We start from the raw sequence: 9,492 nt of genomic DNA on the forward strand, positions 1-9,492 counted from the left end.
CCATTATATCAGTAGATAGAGATTTGACGAGTCCGATTTTCTTCATCATCATGTTTGTTACTAATAAAATAATAGATATCCTCATCATAACTACAATGGTGTCGTAATCTACTTGAGGTTTCATTGGGGAGTGCAAGAAAACCTTTTTTGATCTACCAAGAAAAAAAAAATTCAATATGGGTCACGAAATTTTATACTATAATTTGAAAAGTTTGCAATCGTCAGCCGCCGTTAAAAAGAGGCCTGATCTGGCCAACGATTTTGTCGTTTTTGGTTGTTATTTTATTGTTTAAGCTCGTGTCAAGCGTTTGTAGAGATGACTGCAGATTGATGATTGGGAGATGATGCGCGTAGCTTAGGAGGTGTTTTTTAATTTGTCACGGAATTTTATACTATAATTTGAAAATTTTCAATATGGGTCATTGGTGAGGGGAAGGGTTTTATGGCACTCCTCTCGCCCAATCCGGAGATCGATCTCTACTCGGACATTTTGTAAAACATTTGCATTTTTCTCTCATTAATCATTTTTTAGCCAATTAAGGCGGGGAGCAGTTAAAGGGGGATTAAAACTGTAGTAGTTTGTATTTATGTAGCAGAAATATGATGGATGGTTTATTTTAAGCAAATGATTATAGATTGAGAACGAACACTTATGGACATTTTAAACAAACTGGAGCATACTGTCCCAGAATGAGGCACGCAAGAAGAAGCTATATGCACTGGCCAGACCATTGCATACGGAGACTACTTGTGTGCGCCATAGGGATACAGGCGTGCGCCGATAAATCTAAACTCACAGCTCCTGTTTCTCAACCCTCTGGGCTCGATCTGAAAGGACCAGTGCATACACAGGACAAACCACGCAGTCAATATAACAGAATAAATACAGGTACAGACAACAGAGATGATTTTTTTTTTTTTGATCAAAGATGATTTTAGAGCCATAAAATGAACAGAACACCCCATAAACAGTGTGATGGGATATAAACAGAGGCCAGGATTAGCAGACATGCAAGGGCCAGCCACTGGACCCATCGAAACTACCGCATGCCAGTCCAAAGATCCCGTACGCCAGTTACACTATTTGGTCAGTGCTTGACTTTGCTTGATCTGGGCTCTGGAATACGACCAGAAGGATCCCAGAGGCCTTCTAAAACAGAAATAACAGATAAGCAACTAAACAGTTCTAAAACACAGAAAGCAGTAAACTGGTTCTTATCATGCTAAAAAGTAATAAAGTGAAAAGATATAAGAAAGATGGACGATCAATGATCCCCACGCCAATACTGCACGTATCACTACTACTGGCGTACGACTCATTATTACTAGCGTGCGCCATTGATGACCATACTCGATCCTTGAAATGCTGCCAGCTTTAGGGTCAGGACTGGTATTGATTACCAGCCTTGACCCTGCTAACACCCCTCAGGGGTCAGAACAGGTTGCAGAATTAAAAATGTGGTATACCTTTTTATGATGGAGTTTGATGGAAGGTTTGGGCTTTGATCTTGAAGCTTAAGGGATGGATGATAAGTGTAGGGGTGTGATGAGTGTATGGAGAAGTGTTTGCTCCCTCTTCCAATTGATGGGGGAAGTAAGGAAGCAAAGAAACAAGGAGAAAGAGAGCTTGAATGCCCTTTATGAGTCTTAACCTTGTGAACCCCTTGCATATAAATGCAAGAGGGGTATTTATAGGCCAGAAGTGGATTGAGGAGAGGGCTGATCAGTTGGGTTAAGGGGTGGTTAGGTTAAAGAGAGAAGCCTCCATGCATTAAATGCATGAGATTTGAGTTGAAAGGTGGTGTAGGAGAGACGGGGAGCCGGCTGCACAATGGTCATCATCAGAGGACTGTAGACTACGTCAGGGTGGCTATAAAAGTCTTGAACTCGTGGTTGAATAGTGACATTTGACTGGTGTACACCAACATTATACCTGCGTGCGCTGGTGGCAACTAAATCAACGATCGATGACTGACACGTGGCAGTTGACTGGCGCACACCAGCACGGTACTGGCGTAAGCAAGTATGATTTTGCTGAGGCCATTTGGTTCTGGCTTGAAGGGTCTGGGCAAGGCTCGACAAAGGTTTAAACGAGGTTCAGGACACTCAAAGCTCAAACACACCAATAACCTCGGAATGTTCTTGACCGTAATCATCATTAGGAAATCAAAAACCGTAGATAGACTAATTTGAATAGTCCAAAATAGGGTGTCTATACCAATGTTGAATGGGCCAGCCCAATCTTGCAGTTTCCTTTCTGGCTAGGGTGAGTTGGTTAGACTCTCCAACTCAAGCCCAGATGACCTTAAAGCATCCACAATGGAATAAATAAAATAAAATATTGTTAAAATTAACAATATTTTTTTAAAAAAGTGCTCATATTGGAATGACCAAACTTAACAATATCTTAGCAGCTCATCAAATTTTAGCTTTTGAATAATCAAAACTAGAAACTTTTTGCCAATAACCAAATTTAGCGATTCCTATATTTTCTCAATCAAGTACACTCATCATTACACAAAAATTTTCTCTCTCTCTCAACAATGTTTTCAAAAAAATAATTATAAAAAACTATTCTTACTATTCTTTTCAGAAACTTTTTCTTAAAAAAAAAAACGTCTTTATATGAACTTTTTTTTAAATTTTTTTTATAAAAACTGTTTCTTCATTTTTTTAAAACTATTTTAAAAAAAATTGTATTTACACAAAATTATTTTTTTACACATTTTTTTTCATAAACTTTTTTATCCAACTATTTTTAACTTAAACTGTTTTTTTTCTTCCAAAAACTGTTTAATAAGTTATTTTTTTTCAAGCAAATTTTTTTTATTTATTTATAAAAATTGTATTTAACATAAACTAGTTTTTCAAAAGATTTACGTGAAATGAAGGGGAAAAGTTTGGAGAAAACTTAGGGAAGGAAGCAATGGTCCCATTGGTTTTGATTATGAGCAAAAAATAACTAATGTGAGATTTGACATTGCTAACTTTAGCAACCTCTAAATAGATAATCAAAATCTGATGTGGCATGTTTTGATTATTCACTTTTGCTTATTCCACTTCGGATGCTCTTACGGCTTAGGGCTGTGAGAGAGAGAGAGAGAGAGAGAGAGAGAGCACTGAGTTATAGGGTAATTAAATATCATTGCCTGTTACCTTCCAAAATACATGGCACTAGGGCTGCAAACGAAAGCTTAGGCTCGGTTCAGCTTGACTCGTTTAGTAATCAAGTCGAGTTTGAGTTCGTGTTTTGGGCTCATTTAGTAACCAAGCCGAGCTTAACACCCCACTCAAAAAAGATCGGCTTGAAAAAGTAGCAAAAAAGATTGGCTTGAAAACGTAGGCTCGACTCATTTATATAAGCTTGTTTAGTTAATGAATCGGACGGAGCCGTACCGAGCTCGACCTCGAATTTTTAGCTCGTTTGATAAATAAGCCGAGCTTGAACACAGCAGAGCTCAGCTCGGCTGCAGCCCCTACATGGCACTCTGTCTCTCTCATCCACCAAAACCCAACACGCTGTAGCTCTAAATACATATTGTATCTGTGCACAGCACCATCAATCACTAATTAATGGCTCAAGAAATGGAGAAAGAGAACCATCTGGTCATGGGTTTTTAATTAGCTATGTCAAACATCTTTCACTTACTATTATTGTGATGGAGGAGACATGCTTTTATTTCCTCTGTTTCCTCTGGGCTCTGCCTGAATGAATGAATCGTCCTTGCTACTGTAGAAATTAACGAGATAGAGAAATAATGGTCCCATTATTCAGTACTAGAAGGCTGGCTTGTCAAAATTGTCCCACTCTCAGACTCTGTCGTGCAAAAATTTGTGCAGTACAGTGTTTACATGTTCCACCTGCTCCTGTGTTTTTTGTGTGCATACAACCGATAAACGAGCCGAAACGATTCAAGCAGTTAAAATTTCTAAGCTCACAAAAAAGAGTTTTAGTTTGAAAATTTACGATATTCGTTAGTATGTTTACGCTTGGCTTGTTTACGAGACGATGTGATCTCAAATGAGTTCTGAACGGACAAACGGAATAGATGCGTGTTTGAGCTTTTCGTTTGTTCACGTAATATGTTAATTTTGAACGAGGTTTTAACGAGGGAACACAAGCTCGAACTCAAAGAACTGGGTTGGTTTATCGACAAAACAAATGTGGATGAGATGTAGTGGTCCACAAGATGAGGCAGATGAGTTGATAGCTCTGAAATGTGGGGTTATGGCTTTGATGTAAAGGAAAACGACCCTTGCACTTGCAGCTCACCAACAAAGTTGCTCCCAAACAGTCCCTAAACGTGTTTTCAACGGTAGTAATGATGAAAATACTCCTGATGCATGCAGGGACGGATTAACATATTGAACAACATATTAATATACAAAACGTGGGTGGCCCATTTTCAAATCCTACCTAGGGCCTTGAAAATTTCAGAATATAAAATTTATTGCATACGATGAAGTCTAATTTTGTGTTATTGTCTTTGATTATAATTTTTTGTTTATAGTCAGTAGATATTAGTACTCCCACAAGAGAGAATTCTTGAATCTGTCCTGAATGCATGCCCGGGTTCTCTCTACTAAAACATACTCCATAACAGATATAGCACTAATATTTGATACTTTAAGAGAGAACAATATTAGGCTATGTAAAAGGGCGGAGTCGGGATATATAGGTACTTAGGTAGTGTGATCAAATATATACAGGTTTGCCTGATTTGTTTTTCGTTGGGAAATATTTCAATATATGCGAGGTTAAATATGTAAAATATCAGGACAAATTAAGTCTATTCTAGAAAAAATAAATCTCACTCTCAGTGAGGTCACCGAGTCGCATGTCCCCAATTCTAACTATGTCCGTCCGCCCCTTGGCTATGTACATACGGGATCTCCATCCCCGTGTTTTTCATCAAATCTCCCCAATTTTGGTGAAAACTTATTGAAATTATCATCTTAAAATATAAGGATTTTTTTTTTATTAATAATCCCATAATTTTTGAGTTTGAAATTGCCTTATTAAAAAATAAGAATATTTTTTTTATTCTGAAACGGGGCCTCAGTCAAATCAGGTCGTAAATAATCCGAACGCACTATAAAATGAAATGAAGATAAGAGCGATGACTCCCAAATCACTTGACCACGATGCTTTCCAGCGCCATCTCCCACACATTGAACGTCAATTTGTAGTTTTCGTTCTTAGTTTTTTTTTTTTAAATTTAAAATACAAATAAACACAATAGTAGTGGTATTAGATAAACCATAAAAAGAATAGAGAATAAATTCTATCCACAATCAGTGTAAAATCTCACTTTTTCATCACCATCCATTATGGGTCCCACCGAATGTCTATTATTGTAATCTGAACCGTTCATATTATAAGACCCGCAGTATTGTATTGTCATGCAAAAAAGCAGCTTCATCGAAAGTCGATAGATATATCAAAATTTGAATTTCAGTTTACAAAATAGACGATCTGGTTTCTGTCAATAATAATAAAGATAAATTGTCCATTTTACAAAGTAAAATTCAATTTTTGATACTCCTTTTGATGTCCGATCAAGTTTATTTTTTGCATGGATACAACATTATGTAGGATTTACAAGGTGAACGGTTCAGATCAACAATAAACACACAGTAAGACCGACAAAGGTGGTGGTGAAAAAATGAGATTTTCCACCGCGGTGAAATCTCAAAAGAAAAAGGCAGAACATGAGTTGGAATGTATGGACATGTACAGGTACAACTTCAAGTCTACAAGATGCAATAATTAGGCAAACAAACCTACAGGCTGGATCATATGGTGGCAAGGAATGGCTAAAATGGACCCCTAGTGGTCCAAACTAGAGAGAGATCAACAGAGGATAACTACCGCATATAATTCTATCTTATGTATGATTATTCTATTTATTCACCAAGGTCAAAAAAAAGTGGTGGTATCGCGACAGATGTGGCCGTTGGTTTCAATAAATTCCATGTCATTATGTCAATCACCTCTCACGATATTATTTTTGTCGGGTCATAGTGCAATCGTTTTCCATTGAAAAAATAACATTGACACGGATTACTTCGTCTTTCTGTGGCTACGGCTTTAAACCAATGTTTTCTTTTATTTTTTGATCGGCGAGATTCGAAACCGAGGTTATTCCATTTATTGCACAATCAATGGTGTCATTGATGCCATAAGCTTCCGAAATATGATGGGCCCAAAGGATTAACGACAAGAAAGGCCCATCTGCATTTAATGACATGATAGACAACTAAAAAGCCCCACAGGCCCAATATCGTTGAATTTAAATGTTTTTGGTAGTTCGGATCCCTTAATCAAGGTTTTTATTCATAATAATCCTAGTCAATTTTATATGCACCTTGACTAATCAAGAGATTCTGAAGTTAACAACTAGACGGATCATAGTGGCCTCCAGAACTTCTTGTGGACGATGAGAGTTAAACCTACAAATTGGGCACAACAAGCTCTTTAATTAGGGGTGGTGAACGAGCGAAGCAGTTAGTTGTTCAAGTTTGGATTGAAAAATTAACGAGCTTCAATGCATGTTCAAGTTTAGCTTGTTTATGATACGAGTTGATATCGAATGAGCTTTTTTTATCAAGTTGACACAAGCCAATCGCAAATAGCTTGAATTTTTTAGAAATCATATGCCGAATGAGCTCACTACTAGCTTAATTCGAGCTTGGTCTGAAAACTTAACGAGCTTTGAAAAGTTGTTCAAACTCTCAGTTAGTTCATGTGACAAAGCTGATCTTAAATGAATTTTTAACAAACAAATATGAACTCGAACTCAAGTAGCTTGGTTCGTCTATCAACTTCATCATAATCCACTTACCCCATTAAATCCGGCAAATTTAAACTTCCTGTCTTAAACGATAAACCCATAATTTTTATTCACAAAAAGGCAACAAGAATCAAGTTGTAGAGGGTGAATCCATTGACAAATACTACTAAAATACTCCTTCGAATAATTTATTAGCGTAAACTCGGAGAGTATCTCAAACTCTCACGTTCCTCGGAAAACGTAGTCAAAACCAAATGTTTCGTAGGTTCCAAAGCTCAGACACGATCCGGGCCAAGTGCCAAAGGAACCGACGACGACAGCAGCCGTGTCCATCACCACCACCGTTTACTCGCCGTTGGTGCAAAAGGCGAGTAAAATCCTACACTAAATTTTTTTTTTTGGTACTTAGCAAATCCTACACTAGATTTTTTTTGGGTACTTAGCAAATCCTACACTAGAAAAATTTTAAACTTGGATTCAAAATTAACGGCTTAGTGTATACTTATTTATGCACTTATACTATCCGTGCTCAAAGGGATACGGGTGGAGATAGCGGGAGTCGAACTCACTACCTAATAGATGGAGGAGCACATTCGAGTTAACAGTGGACGTTATGTGACAAACGGAGGACCGTTTGAGAAGTGACGTTTCACTTCCGGAATTGGTATAGCTGGCAGGACAACTGGACAAGTGGGTGAGCTTCGCTTGACGGAGATGGATAACGGTGGTGGGACCCAACCGGGAAATTACTTTACTGTAAGAATAATTAACCAATTAAAAGGGGCAACAAAAATTGGAATCAGGACATGCTAAGAGACAGAAATCAATTCGAAGGTGCATGAGAGTCATGCGACTTAAAAAAAGGAGGGTCTGATCTCATCTATCTCAAAAATTTATGTGCTTATGCTGATAGGATTTTCAATCGTTAAATTTAAAACATAAAAAAAAGCAGACAATTCAATGGTTGAATTTTTTTTTTTTAACACTAGCAAAGAAATTTGCGGGGAAAAACCTGCCTCCACAAAAAGTGGTCACAACAACCTGACCCCATCCCCACCATAATCATTACTTTCCCCCCTTCAAAATCTTGGCAGTCTCAAAAAAACCAAAACAATGGCCAAAGTCTACCCTTTTCAGCACACCGCGCGCTGCATAGCTCAATTCAAAAACTCAAATTACCCCTCCATTCAAGAGATAATCAGAGCCCGTTCACTTATTTCATATTTTCAAATTCAAAAATAATGTAAACGAAAAATAAATTTTTAATTTTTTTTGCACCGTATTAAAGATCTCATTGAGATCTCTTAAACAAGATCCATATTGAATATTTTTAGATTTCAATAAGCCCATTATTTTTTGAGCTTAAAATTGCCTTCTTAAAAAATAAGTACTTATTCGGCTTTTTGGAACGGGGCCTCATTCCGTTTGGTTTAACATTTTGAGACGGCTCAGTTTCCAATATATCTTTCTCTCTATCTCTCTCCACTCATTACGACATCAACTCTCAAAAATAACTTTTTAAAATGTAAACCAAACAAAGCCAAATTGCCTCTAGCAATATCACGTGGTACCTTATAAGCTCCTTTTTAATCCGACGTTTACCTATAATATCTTGCACTTCCCACCCAATGTGCTGAGAGAAGGGACCTTCGACACCATGTCCGGGGCTCCAAGGTCAGTGAATTATTTGTACGTTGTGTGATGTAAAATGAGTATAGGGAATCCGTACACTATTTTGATTATTCAGGCTAAACTTTGGCAAAGTTAAGTAGGCAAGTCATTTAGTGAAAACTAAACTGATCTATTTATCCCAACCTCGACTTGTACCCCTTATTATGGAGAAGTTTTTTAGTGCCGAGCGGGTATCACGTGGTGCTTACTCGGCGAATCCGGATTGTCCATATCTGTTTTGGACAGCTCGGATTTGGAGAGAGAAACAGTAGAGAGAGGAGAGAGTGTTGGGATGAGAGGAGAGAGTGGTTCAATCTGAGCTGACTAATACACTTTTAGACAGCCCAGATGTGTTGCACGAGCACCACGTCAGCTGGGTGACATGATATCCACCCAACACCCAAAAATTTCTCCTTATTATGAGAGGAATGACAAGTATAGTGGGAGCAAATTACATTTCAGTCCCGTCCCGCTAAGATTTACTTATTTTTCAAATTTAGTGGTGGAACACTTAATTAAACTGATGTTAATTCTATTTTGTACTATTAGTACATGAGAAATTCCGGAAGCCATAACGAGGGAATTCACACAGTAAAATCTGGGAAAATGGCGATGATAATGGGATGATGGGAGAACTATTGCCCTGCTTTGTCTCGTCACTCTCATATGTACCGCAATGAATCTTCTTTTTTTTTGTAACTATATAAGAGTAATAAAATCCAATTACTACTGTCACAGAAATTAATGGCACATAAAAAAATATACTCCTAAGTACATAGTAAAGTATACACAAGCATTTACGCACAGTACATCAGAATTTGAATTGATGATTGGGTGAGGTTAGTTGAGATTGAAACGCCCCCACACCCACGAACACAATTTGTTTTTATTTTCCCATTTTGCCGCTCTCAACCCCCACATTTGCCCCTCTGTTTTGGCGTGTGCTGCTGTTTTGATGTGAGAGAATGCGGAAGCCTGATTCGATTTGATTCCATTCGTGTTTGGGTTGACTGGCGAGTAGCGGATG

Source organism: Rhododendron vialii, chromosome 8a (assembly GCF_030253575.1).
Source record: "Rhododendron vialii isolate Sample 1 chromosome 8a, ASM3025357v1".
NCBI classification, from domain to species: domain Eukaryota; kingdom Viridiplantae; phylum Streptophyta; class Magnoliopsida; order Ericales; family Ericaceae; genus Rhododendron; species Rhododendron vialii.